Below are 14360 nucleotides of genomic sequence, written 5' to 3'. Positions count from 1 at the left end.
TTATATCACAGAATATGATCCACTTTATTAACTGACTTGCAATATTACCAGTAATGAGTGGGTTAAAAATACTTGTATAAAAGAATTATTATTTTTTTCTAATAGCACTTGGACTGAGTGATGTTGGCACATCTGTGAGATTAATGGCATCATGCTTCAGTGCTTATGCATGATAAAATTCTGTCAGCACAGTCACAGAATAGGTGAACCAAAAATCGGAAGGATCTAATGGCAGATTCCCTAAGCAGTGGCAACATTACTATGCCCAAAGAGTCCCCACTGATAGTTTAAACCACCGCCCTCAGGTAATTTGTACACCAAGACACTTGAAATTACATGTTTGGGGCCACAATCTCTGCAACTAATTTAATTTTCTTCAGGGCCACCCTGGTCTAGTGTAGAATAAAATATTAAGGCTGAGACTGAAATGTGAATAATGCTGATTTGTCACAGGCCAGGCTCAAAGTACATTATTGCTTTTGACTGAAGTACAGAACCACCTCTTTGCTTGCTGTCTCGCTTCTGCCATCAAGAAGAACTATATAGCAGCCTCTGTTTCTTCTGAGAGTTTGTGGACATGCTTTCCAATTCAGCCCTTGCCTATCTAACATCTATGGCTGTATCAGTACAGCAATTCCTGTATTTCTGTACATAAACATTTTTGGCATACCAGCAAGCCCCCCCCCCATGGTAGTTTCTGTGGAGGGAGCAGTGGAAGGTTCCAGTAGGGGGGTCTTGCCTGATCTGGAAAGGTTTACACTCCCTTTGAAAGAGCAAGTTTGGAGTTTGGGAGGATTTTTGGATTCATCTTTGTCACTGAAGGCTCAGGTAGCCTCTGTGGCTACAAGCGCCTTTTATCAACACTATTATTGCAATGTGCTCTATGTCAGGCTATCCTTGGCTATGGTCTGGAAGCTCCAACTGGTACAAAACACTGTGGCTAGAGGGTTGATGGGGACAGACTATTGCCAGCACATAATTCTGGTACTTGAGAGGTTGCACTAACTGCTGATATGCTACCAGGCCTGGTTCAGAGTTCTTGATTTAATTTGCAAGGCCATTAACAACTTGGGTCAAGGAAACCTGTAAGCCTGATCCCTTATACCTATGCTTGGTCACTGAGTTCTTTGGGGGAGTCAAGGTTAGTGGTCCCCAGTGGCTCTGGTGTACAGCTCATGTCCACAAGGATTCAGAATTGTGGGCTCCATTCAGGGGAGTCATTAGCATATGCACCACCAGGGTGCAAAGATCTGCCCAGCACCCCCAAATTTAGTTTAGCCCCCAAATTAACTTTTATTATGCTTATGTCAGACACCACGCTTACGCCTCATCTCTTGTTTACAAAAGAAAGGAGGAAAAACAAACTAACTTTATTATTTGCTCATTTATTTACAATGCACTTATATTTGTTGAGTCTGACAAGCGCTGCCATTGTGATTGACAAGCGCCGCTGCTGGTGCGGCAAGTCTTTGGTAAATGAGTGCACAAAGTCAAAAGTCCTTTAGTGAAACAGTAAGTATACATTTCAGTAATACCTAGGTATATATGTATTTTGTTTTTCTAGCTTGATCAAAAATATTTATTATTTCATAACAGGTAAATAGTTAAGAGCTTAGGTGGCTTCAGCGGCAGGCAATCCTGTATAGGGAAGTTTTTTATGTTTAATGTTTTATTATGTTTTTATATATGTTGGAAGCTGCCTAGAGTGCTGGGGCAACCCAATAAGATGTGTGGGGTATAAATAGTAAAATTATCATTATGGGATGGGGCATCTCTATTTTCATTGGAGAAATGTTGGAGGGTATGGCATTGCGGGGCTTCATCTTAAACTCCAAGACTGAACCAATATTTGAAAACTGAAGTTTCAGTCCTCTCACAGATTTGTATTGGGAAAGCAAAACAGCCATAACTTTGGGTTTCCTCTCCACATAGGTGCATGAAACCTGCTGACATTTTAGCCCCCAATGTGGTATTGACCCTGCCAAAATTCAGACAAGTAGATCTAAGGCTCTGTCTGTCTGTTTTTCAAAGCATCCCTTTTCCCTCACAACAGCTACTACGTTTTTGTAAGATGACAGTGCAAACAAACCTAACCGGAAAAAAATCCATAGAAGTTGGTTGCCATCCTGCATTTTTGAAATAGCAGAATTGAGTTTACTGTTAACATATATAATACTTTAATCCCTTAATCTCTTTAAGGTAACTTAACTAATTGATATTGATTGAGGGAGGATACAGCTTTAAACAAAATGCACAAAAAACCCTACTATGGGCAAAGTGAGGTGTGGGTTAAGTGAGGTGTCACTGCCTAAGTAACTATTCTAACTGAAGACAAAAAAGTGTATGTAACTAAGGAACAAACAAGTGACAATAATCATTTTATATAATAAAGAAGAGATTGGAATGTCTTGGGAAGAATTTAAAAGTGCTGGGAGAAAACAAGTAGGTAGATAGGCTGGGTGAAGGATATATAAAGGACAAACTGAATTAAAACGACACTTACCAACTCTTTGTAATGTTCAGAGAACTAGATTGCGAAGAAGGGCACTGGGACAAAGGTTGAAAGCAGGTCCCTGTAAGAATTCATCAACACATCTGAGCAAGAGAAGCAAAGTACTGAATCAAAATGTGGTATGAATGGAATAGACTCACCACTATGCAATAGAGACGATAGGAATATCTTTACTTCTACTTGGAGAAGCTAAAGGACTTGCTCTGAGAACAACAACGAGAGATCAGTGGCAATTATATGTTTGCTTACAGAAAATATTTCAAAACATTCCACAAACGCTTAAGTACAAGCAAAGCTCCAAGAACAGAAGATGGTCATAATAACATTAATAATGGTGGTTTATACTCTACCTTTCATCATTATAAAAGAATATCATCTTCAGGGAATGGATGTGAATAGCCCTATTTATTACACTCTTAAAGTAGGCTAAAACAATTCAAGGTAATTATCCTTGCAATTTTATGTGCCCCGCTTTTGACACTTGTACTGCATCTCAGTATTGCCATTTCCTTTCTACAGACTTGTTATTTACTGGACTTCTCGAATGCAAGAAATAAAGCAAAATTTGAAGTGGAAAAGACGTTAAGATTACTATCATTCTGTGACTAAGACTCTCTCATTAAAATAGGGTGGGGGGCAGAAATCAAGTTTGCAGCAGTAGTAGTAATAGTACTAAAGGTAAAGGTACCCCTGCCCGTACGGACCAGTCTTGCCAGACTCTAGGGTTGTGCGCGCATCTCACTCTATAGGCCAGGAGCCAGCGCTGTCCGCAGACACTTCCGGGTCACATGGCCAGCGTGACGAAGCTACTCTGGCGAGCCAGAGCCGCACACGGAAACGCCGTTTACCTTCCCGCTAGTGAGTGGTCCCTATTTATCTACTTGCACCCGGGGGTGCTTTCGAACTGCTAGGTTGGCAGGCGCTGGGACCGAGCAACGGGAGCGCACCCCGCTGCGGGGATTCGAACCGCCGACCATGAGATTGGCAAGTCCTAGGCGCTGATGTTTTACCCACAGCGCCACCCGCTGTGTAGTAGTAGTAGTAGTTAAACCAGCCTTTTCCTCCAGCCAACTTTAAATACAGAAATTAAAGGTGCCCAGCATCACAAAATAAAATGGATATGAGTGGCTGCTATTAATCCTTTTGGAAGCAAAGAAGCGCAAATCTAAATACCCAGATGGGTGGAGTACTACTACTACTACTACTACTACTACTATTGATTGCATATGTGCTGGAACACAATAGCTGAAATCCTGCCATGCTGCTTTATTGCTATGATGAGCATTAATGCAGCAGAGTAGGATGTGGGTGGTGCTGTGGTCTAAACCATGTAGCCTCTTGGGCTTGCTGATCGTAAGGTTGGCGGTTCAAATCTGCACGATGGGGTGAATTCCTGTTGCTTTGCCCTGGCTCCTGCCAACCTAGCAGTTCAAAAACACACCAGCGCAAGTAGATAAATAGGTGAGAAGGTAAGCAGCATGTATAGAAAGAGAACCTACCCAAGTGATGCTGACACAAAACCCTCACGCATACACTAAGTAAAAGAACATAAGCTTTACCACCCCACCCCACCCCTCCTCTCCCACCCCCCTCTTTTCTTTCCAACCCAATACTGCATATAACACCAATGTCTCACCACAAATGTAACCGATCTGTTGAAAACACAACCTGAAGAAAGAGACAACGCATGTGCTCTTTATTAAAAATCTTTGATAAAAAATACTTGTATATATATTTTTTAAAGAGACCTTTTATAATAACCATCCATTAGCCTGATGGTTTCTACTAGCAGCAAGGTTTTCCAAACACTGGCCAAGGATGATCCATTTACATAGTCAAGTGCTGAACTGTGCTTGTTACACCGTGTGCTGCTGGAAAGAACAGCTCTCCTTACCAAGCTAGAGTTAGGCTTCCTTTGAGAGATTACCTTTTTCTCAGCCATTTGATACCCAGAAAAAATTCCTTTTTTGATTTTTCTACTCACTCATGTGCCTGGGGTTTCATTGTACCAACATCAATTGAGTATTAATTGGTAAGCATTAGACAACCAATTGCTATTTTTCAAGGCCATTTTAAATAACAATTACTAGACTTTGAGTAGTTTATATTATCTGTATTTATGCATTCACATTAGAACAACATTGTGTTGATGTATTAACAGTAGGGAAAACAAAAATCTTGAGATTTCTTTTTACACTGCTATATATTCTTCTCTTAACACTTGAACCTGGAACACACAGGTCTTCAGAAAGCATTTCTCTGTACTCTCCAGAAAATGTATTATCTTCTTGTCCTTGAACTCTTGGTGTCTGTGCTTCCTAGAGCTCTGTTTATGTTATAAACCACTTAGAACTAGGCATTGTAAAAAGTTATTTAAAGATGGCCCTGACCAAAACCTCTAACAAATAATTTAAGATTAAAAATAGAGAGCAAAAGGGAAAAGAACAAAGAAGGGGAAAGCCTGAGAGTAAAATTAAATATGTACAGGTAGGGCAATTAAGAAAAAATGATGCGAATGAGAACAGTCTTGTTTAGGAAGCTAAATGTACATAAAGAATGAAGAGTGCAAGGGGAAGAAGAAAGAAGAAAGGTATGGAGAAGCTGATGCATTTAAAACTAAAACTGAATAAAAATATTTTTAATGGAAGTTGGAAGGACAAGATAGCCAATGGAGATGGGTTGCCATGTTACTCTCACTTCCTCAAGTTTCCCTCTTGCTTTTTCCCAATGTTCTGGTCATTCTCCTCCTAACGTATGTTCCTCTTTCCCTTGGTTTTATTTCTCTGCCTACAATTCATAAATCATTAAGGACTCTTTGTTCTCTTCCTTTTCCTCCATTGCCTCCTGTTTCTTCAATAATAATAATAATAATTCTGTTTTTGGCTTCTGCTAAGGCTACCATGTGCTCTTTCTTCCTTTAAGGAGGTTGCTCCTTCTCTTCATCCTCCTCAGTTTTTACCCTCTCCATATCTACTGGGGATAGAAAGGGAGTACAGATGTTTTGTGATTTCTCTGTTAATAAGTCTTCTAACCAAACACTCTTTCACTACTTCTGCTACTACACTCATGGCCTCTGAGAAACACGTTTTGGAATCAAGAGAAAGGAACAATACTGTATATCAAAGAAAGCAGAGAGAACCTTATCAAAATAACAATACGAGAACTGGAAACTGGCCAACAGAGTGCAAAAGAGCCAACGAATGAAAGGAGAGTCAGTTTGCAGCAAGACATAATGCATGATTTGAGGCATATTTTCAAAATAGTCCCAGAATTGGAATTATATGAGATAATTGAGAACTGGAGGAAGGGATGTGAGCATGTTGCCTGTAAATTGCATTAAGAACACCCAGAGCAAGCACAAACACACACAAAAGTAGTCAGACCATTCCAACTGCAGACAGTGTGTGAACACTGATGGCGAAGATCATTTAAAAGGAATAGCAAATCAATTGAAATCTGAATTTCACAAACCTTTAAGAGTTCAGCAGAGAATGCAGTTGCAGAAGAAGAAAGGCAGTGTCAAATATACCGTATTTTTCACCCTATAGGACGCACTTTTCCCCCTCCAAAAATGAAGGGGAAATCTGGGTGCGTCCTATGGGGCAAATGCAGGCTTTCGCTGAAACTTGGAGAGCGAGAGGGGTCTGTGCGCACCGACCCCTCTTGCTCTCCAGGCTTCAGGAAGACATCCGCAGCCTAGGCAACCCTGCGGGAGGTTCCGCAGGGCTGTCTAGGCTGCGGATAGCAGCCTGCTTCCCGGAGCGCCGGGCGCGCTGAAAGCAGAGTGCCCAGCGCTTCGGGAACGCATCCACAGCCTAGGCAACCCTGCGGGAGGTCCCGCAGGGCTGTCTAGGCTGCGGATAGCAGCCTGCTTCCCGGAGCGCCAGGCGCACTGAAAGCAGAGCGCCCAGCGCTTCGGGAACGCATCCGCAGCCTAGGCAACCCTGCGGGAGGTCCCACAGGGCTTTCTAGGCTGCGGATAGCAGCCTGCTGCCCGGCGCGAGGAGCAGAGTGCCCCTCGCGCCGGGCAGACATCTGCAGCGTGGGGAGCCCTGCAAGAGTTCCCTGCAGGGCTCCCCACGCTGCGGATAGCAGCCTGCCACCCGGTGTGCGAGGTGCAGAGCGCCCCATGCGTCGGGCAGACACAGTGGCGTAGCGTGGGTTGTCAGCACCCGGGGCAAGGCAAGTAATTTGCGCCCCCTAATCCGTGGATTTGCGCCCCCTAACCAGTGGATTTGCGCCCCCTAACCCTAACCCCCAGAAGTTGCGCCCGGTGCGGTCGGCCCCCCCTGCACCCCCCACGCTACGCCACTGGGCAGACATCAGCCAGCCCCACAAGCTTGGGGGACAGCAGGGAGGCGCAGCGCCGCCATCCCGCTGTTCCTCAACCTGTTTCAGTTTCCCCGACCTGGTTTGGGGGGGAATAAAGGGAATTTCCCCCCCCTTTATTTCCCCCCCCAAAAAACTAGGTGCGTCCTATGGGACGGAAAATAACCATTAATCTTTGCATTGATTAAAAGTTTCATTTTCAGTTCATTCTCTTTCATCTCCCTGGTGAAAATAATTTTTGAACCCATGCATTAGGTTGCATGCTCCCCACATCCTCCCTGCAAAAGCTATTTTAGGATACCACCAGTGGATTGGTGTTGCTGTTGCTTAAGGTATGAGTGATCAATGTATATGGTTACATAGAGCACACAACACTCTTTCTACAACAGCTCCGCTGGCTACTGGTCTGTTTCCAGGCACAATTCCAGGCACAATTCAAAGTGCTGGTTATAACCTATGAAGCCCTACAGAGCTTAGGTACAAGCTATCTGAAGCACTGTATTCCCTTATACGAACCTGCCTGGGTTTTGAGGGGAGGCCCTTCTTTTGGTCCAATCACCCTCACAGGCACCCTCACAGGTGGGGTAGACAGCCTTCTCAGTGGCTTCCCCCAGACTTTGAAATTCCCTCCCTGGAGAAGCTAGACTAGTTCCCTCCTTGTCCTTCTGCCAGAATGTGACGACTTCCTTATTCCAACTGACTGTTTTTAATGAAAGTGCTGGTGCTGTGTTGTTTTTATTGTAATTATTGGCACAATTGACACCATTTACCTTTCTGCCGCAGTGGTACCTAGTTATCTATTTGCACTGGTATGCTTTTGAACTGCTAGGTTGGCAGGAGTTGAGACAGAGCAACGGGAGCTCACCCCTTTGAGTGGATTCAAACTGCTGACCTTATGATCGACAAGCCCAAGAGGCTTGGTGGTTTAGACCACAGCACCACTTGCATCCCCTTACCTGAGTGTGCAGTAAAGGGGTTCACATCATTAACACCCCAAAAGCATCTTGTTTCTCCTATAGTCACAGCCTTGGTTCCAAACAGATATTTAACATTGTTCTCAAGCATTGCTCTGACTCTCTCTCTAGCTTGCCACACATCGCTGCAACTTTCAACTCTAAACTTTGTAATGGGATGGGCCATCCATATTTTGGGCATGTGATTGGACTATAGCCTGGTCCCTTCCAAGTAGGAAAGGAGTGAGATTAAGGTCCATCCTTGGAGTCATTAAAAATTAAATGGCAAAATTGTCACAGGTTGCATCCACACTGCAATTTATTCCATTTCCCCAATGTTTTCCTAACTGCTAATTTCCACATTGTAGTTGAAATTCCAGAAAACTAATGGAATATAGTACATTTTTATCACTCATTTCCATGTTATTTCATTTCAAAACAAATTGGTTTGTAGTCCTCTGAACCCAGAAAATTGAGGGAGTAAAGTGATGAAATTTGATGCAGTATAAAGGTAAAGGTACCCCTGGCCGCTGGGCCCATTCGCGGACGACTCTAGGGTTGTGCGCTCGTCTCGCTCTATAGGCCGAGGGAGCCGGTGTTTGTCCACAGACAGCTTCCGGGTCATGTGGCCAGCATGACTAAGCCACTTCTGGCGAACCTGAGCAGCGCATGGAAACGCCGTTGACCTTCCCACCGGAGAGGTACCTATTTATCTACTTGCACTTTGACATGCTTCCAAACTGCTAGGTTGGCAGGAGCTGGGACTGAGCAATGGGAGCTCACCCCATCATGGGGATTCAAACCGCCGACCTTCTGATCGGCAAGCCCTAGGCTCTGTGGTTTAGACCACAGCGCCACCTGCGTCCCTATTTAAAGTGATGAAATTTGAGGCAGTATATTGGCATACAATTCTTTCCTACTGTTTCATGACAAATCATGGGGCAACAGAAGCACACATGTACAGAAAGGGTGGGGATTAGTGATGTTGTCCAATGAAATTTAACATGACATCTCGGTAGATCAGTCAAAAATCCACAGTTCCAACAGGTACTGAAGTGTGAAAGGAACTTTAGAAAATTGAGCAGAAGCACTAACTAGCATTATAATCAGGAAAATGAATGCAACATTCCTGGGTACGTTACACACATTTATTGCATTTTCTTAATATATTATCTCACATTGACTATAGGAGTATTATCAGCAAGGGGCATTGTCAAACACTTGGCAGGTCGCAAGCTGATGAGCTACACTGGACATGTTAGCTCACAGTTTGCACAAGCCTGAAAAAGGTGGTCCTGAAGAACAAGTGTGTGAGATGGGGCTTAACTATCACCAAAAAAGAAGAAACAATCATCCTCCCTGGAAGGGCAAAAGACATAAATTTGCATAAGCTTTGCATGTGCTAATTTCTATGGAAATTTAGAGACAATTGCTATCATTTAAATAGAAAGACAATAGGGAGGTAGACTGTGACCAGGTGTTAACTCATGGTGGGCAATTTCAAGTCTCTTTCTTTCTTTCTTTCTTTCTTTCTTTCTTTCTTTCTCTTTGAATATTTGGAAATTTGGAAAGAAAGTACAAAAATTAATATCAGGTATCTTTATATCAAGACTAAAAAACTAATCTCAATAAAAACACAGATCAGAAAGAAAGAAAAAAACAAAAAACAAAATGAAGAAAAAGAGATAAAGAAAAGAAGTGAAAAAGAGAACTTCCGATCCTTCATCTGTTGCTTATATGTAGAAAATTATTCTACTCTCCCTTCTCAATGTTTAAGCATGGCTTTGACCAGACAGCTCCTCAAAGACAGGGCTGCTTCCTCAAGTAAATAATTGTCCTCTGCAAAGGAGGATACATGTTCACCCTAGATATGTGCATACTAAGCAGACAATCACATATTCCCTAGCACATCATTAACATATTTTGCATGTGCCTGTTGTGCAACAAATACCGGTACATTTCCCCCATTGTTCACAGAATGTTGATTAAGATAAACAAAAGACCTTTTGATTTTGGATGGCTCTTATAGGAATGATCAAGGTGAGGGCAGGCTGAGCGAAAGAAACCTTTAAACAATATCCAATCCAGTCCAAATCATTATTATGGTCATAGACCAGCATAAGATAAAATAATAGTATCCTTTCAAATCACACATGTTACTTTCTATGGGCTTCCTTTTGCCTCAGGCTGTACATTTACTCAGTATAAATTCAAATTGCTTTTAACTCCCAAATTAGGAAGCAAAGCAGAAATTGTGTGTGCTATTCCGTGTCTAGCAGTTATTGCAGAAAATTAAAACAGATGCAAGATGATGGATATGGAAAACAATGTTGCCATGCATTTTCCACTTTGCCATTCCTTGTGTTACAATTGCCTAATTGTTCATAAGCTGCACAAAAGAAATGCCTTTTATTATTTTTTTCCAGGCACTTAAAGATGACTTAAGTGTCACTTAGTCAATTGAGGGAACAAAGAAGTCAATTTATGGATCAGGTTATTCTCTCCCCCACCCAGGTTCTTTGAAATTATTTACTTTATTGGTTTAGTGAGTCTTGAAAGGTGAGGGATTGACAGGACTATATTGTAGAAATATTTCACCCATTCAGGTCACACACACACACACACACAGAGAGAGAGAGAGAGAGAGAGAGAGAGAGAGAGACACCTTTGCTAAAACTGGGACTGAAGTAGTAAGACTTTGTCAGCCTCTCTCTGTGTTATTTAACTTTAAAGCTGTTTCATTTTTGGAGGCGGGGAAAGAAATACAGGTGCCATTTCAGTGTATTTTATGCGAGCATTATAAACCAACAATTTATGAAACACATATTTTGGAGTGGTGGAGTCAGATGGGGAGGTAATAGAACAATTGCAATACCTATATGCTACCTCCAAGGTCAGAGGCAGTGTCCTTTTGAATATTAGTTGTTGGGAAACACTAATGGGAAAGGGCTATTGTCCTCATGTCTTGCTTTTTGGATTCCCACCAGCATCTGCTTGGTCACTGTGGAATACAGAATACTAGACTAGATGGGCCTTTGATCTGATCCAGCAGGGCTCTTATGGTCTTATGATGACAGAATTTCGAGTTGAAGAGGAAGTAGTTTTAAGGTTCAGTTCTGCAGTTAATAATGAATTTGAACATCTGAGCTAGAGCTGCACAGTAATTTCAAAAAGGGGCCATAGTTGAACATAGCAGCATAGTTTGTTTCAACTGTATGGGCCTAATAATCACACTTAACTCTGTGTTTGATCTTCTCCAGGATATGTAGATGCCACTACCTGCAGAGGATGAATTCATCTGGTGCAGTTTTTGCACTGGAGTGGCGTGATTTGACAGTCCCCAACTTGCTTGCAGATAGGAACACAACTTCCAGTTGAATTGCGCACATTGAAAAACATGCATTTTACATAAAAGTGTACATCTCATGTAAAAGTGCATACATACAAAATGTTCATCAAGAGTGTGGAGAAGTTAGCACAGTCTCAGATTGCTTGGGAAAGACCTTGGAGATGGGGGACTTAGGCAGCTGCAGGGAGACAGGGACCTTCTGTCTCAGCAACTGCTTCATGAGGGCAAGACTTTCTGGAGATGAGTTGCTGTGCTCATGAGGGCTGACACTCGCGTGAAGGTCCTCTTTTTGCTAATAAAGAATGAACTCCAACTTGCTGGGTGTGATTTACTTCTGGCTCGCTCCTTCACTGACCTTGGTTGCCCCTGCCATTGATAACCATGAAGCCAAAGCTCTGCCTCTTAATCTCCAGCCAGTGTTTTGTTTCTTGTTTTGTTTCTTGTTTACAGTGATTAGAGAGGGTCATAGAAAGTTGGGTGTGGCTTTGAATGAGAGACAATATGGCGATGAGGGAAACCCATCCACAGTTTAAATGTGTTTTAATTTTTTGCTATGCACGCATCCCTTGTGTCCACACTTCTATTCTGTCTTTGATCACCATGATTCCCTTCCACTTATTTCTCCCACTTATGTTTTTCTTCTTCATCATCACACATACATGGTAGGGTTGCCATATTTTGGAGAGCAAAAAAGAGGACACATTTGCTGAGTTCTACTTTTAACTATCGATGGCTATGGTGACTCTACTCATGAAAAAGAGGATGTGTCCTGGGAAAAGAGGACATATGGCAACCCTACCATGGGCAGATATAAGCTTCTTCTTCTTCTGTCCCTGCAGTCTATAAAGAAGTGTGCTATGTCCTAAGGGTAGCTGCAGAAATTGCAATGAATTTCCACCAGTCAAATGAAAAAGTTATTCATACCTATCAAGCTACTAGTCAGGATGGCCATATGTCATCTGTAGGATCAGAGGCACCATGTCTCAATATCAGTCTCTGTTGCTCCCTTCTGGGGTGGAAAAAACTTAAACACGATGCAGAGTTCCCCCCAAAAAATAGACCAGAGGCAATTGTACTTCATCCAGCAGAGCTTTACTGCTACTGAAGGTAAATAAGCATAATGGTCACAAATCCAGTACAATCAGGATTGGCACAGTGCATAAAATTCCAGTCGCAGCACTTACAATAAAACTTACAATACTTATAATAAGACTAAACCTTAACATTATAGCATACAGAACAGAATACCAAAACAAAGAGATAGAAAGAGAAAGTAAGTGAAAACCCAGGCTCCTCCTGGCCTTACTATTATAGCCAGCATGAGCTTGACAGAAAGATAACAGAACCAGGTTAAACCATCTGTACTCAGCTTCTCAGAAGGAATAACCCAAACAAGAACCTTCCAAAACACTTTTGCACCAAGCAGAACAGGAAAGATCTCAACACATCAGATCAATACTTTATGAGCTAAGAAATGCAAACTGACAGTCTCTGGGAGACAACTGGAAGAGAGGGCTGTTGCTCATTTCTGGTGTGTGGGCTTCAAGGAGGCATCTGTTTGGCCACTTTGGGGGAACAGGGCGCTGGACTAGATAAGATTGTAGTCTGATTCAGTAGGGCTCTTCTGAGGTACTTGTGAATTGCTGCTCCCCCCTCCTTTATGAGGTTCCAGTACCATTTGAAGAGGTGAAGCATATTTTCTGGCTCTTTACCAGGTGGGGGGAAAGCAGCTTGACTGAAAGTGATTTGGAACAGAAAAGTGGCAGCAGTTGGAATGGTCAAACATTCCTTTCCTACCACTTTTTCAATGTAAACACCCTTCCCAAAGTTGCTTTTTCCTTGAATAGAAGTCATCCAGGTACATACAATTCTGTGAAGTGTTGCCAAATGCCAACAGATGGCAGTAGAAATAACTGGAAACTAGATGTGCAGGTTTTAAAAGTAGCAAAATAGAATGTACTGTATTTTTTGCTCTATAAGACTCACTTTTTTCCCTCCTAAAAAGTAAGGGAAAATGTGTGTGCATCTTATGAAGCGAATGCAGGCTGCGCAGCTATCCCAGAAGCCAGAACAGCAAGAGGGTTTGCTGCGCAGCGATCCCTCTTGTTCTCGCTTCTGAGATTCAGAATATTTTTTTTCTTGTTTTCCTCCTCCAAAAACTAGGTGGTCTGGTGCGTCTTATAGAGCAAAAAATACGGTAGGTATCATACCACCATTATTGGCTCTCATTAGGAAATTGTTTGCTGGTGCAATAATCTCTAAGTGACCATAAGACATAGCATTTGACTAATGATTGAGAAATGAGGATATTAATGCTATTTGTGTACCCACAAACAGGAAAGGAGGAACAAACCATGCACATATCAGTTTCTGAAATCTCCCAAAGTTTTAGATAACAGTGATCAGGTTTAATAATGGATTACCCCTAATGGGGATCATTGAATCAAAATCTGAATTTTGTATTGACTGGAATGGAAAAGGTAAGGCTAAGTCATAAGCAATTATCTAAAGGGGAGGAACACTTTGTGTCATCTTACATTTCTTGCCTATCAGAAAAGCAGTCGAGCTGGTACACCGCAGCATTCCAATTTGAAAACGTATCAAATGTTATTAACATCATGGGGCTACTAACAAGAACATATGCAAATATGGTCTGTCCCTGAACAAGACAGAATTTTTGGTGTAGCCTTCAAACATAATCTATAAATAGTTTCCCCCCTCTCTAGAAAAGCCCTTTGAATGGGATGGGGGGGGGGAATGAAGCGACGTATCAGTGCAGAAGGCTAGGGACATCAAAGAAAATAAAGGCACGTCGGAAACAAAGCATTCTTTGCATCCAAATTAAGAAAGTCAAGACCTAAATCCCTCCTCAGCAGTCTCCCGCTGACACACCAGTTTTTAGGATCATTTTGCTTGAAAAGTCACCCTTAATAAAGGGTGGCATTTGCCTATGGGTTTTGTTCCCACTGTACTTACACCAGCAGTTCTGTTGTAATTATGATTCTCCCCCCCTCTCCTACTTGATATGCTTAAGGACCTTGCTTACATAAATAGTTACAGAATAAATAACGTTGAACACACTTCTGACAGCACCTCTTGGAATGATGATAATTATAGATTACTGTACGGCAGGCAAATATCTGATAGGCCTAAAATGATATGATTAGATAAAGCTCCTTAAAACAGTAATTCATGTTAGACTTCTAATATTTTACTC

Source organism: Podarcis bocagei (genome assembly GCF_964188305.1).
Source record: "Podarcis bocagei genome assembly, chromosome: 11".
NCBI lineage: Eukaryota > Metazoa > Chordata > Lepidosauria > Squamata > Lacertidae > Podarcis > Podarcis bocagei.
Note: the sequence above shows the minus strand (reverse complement) of the source record.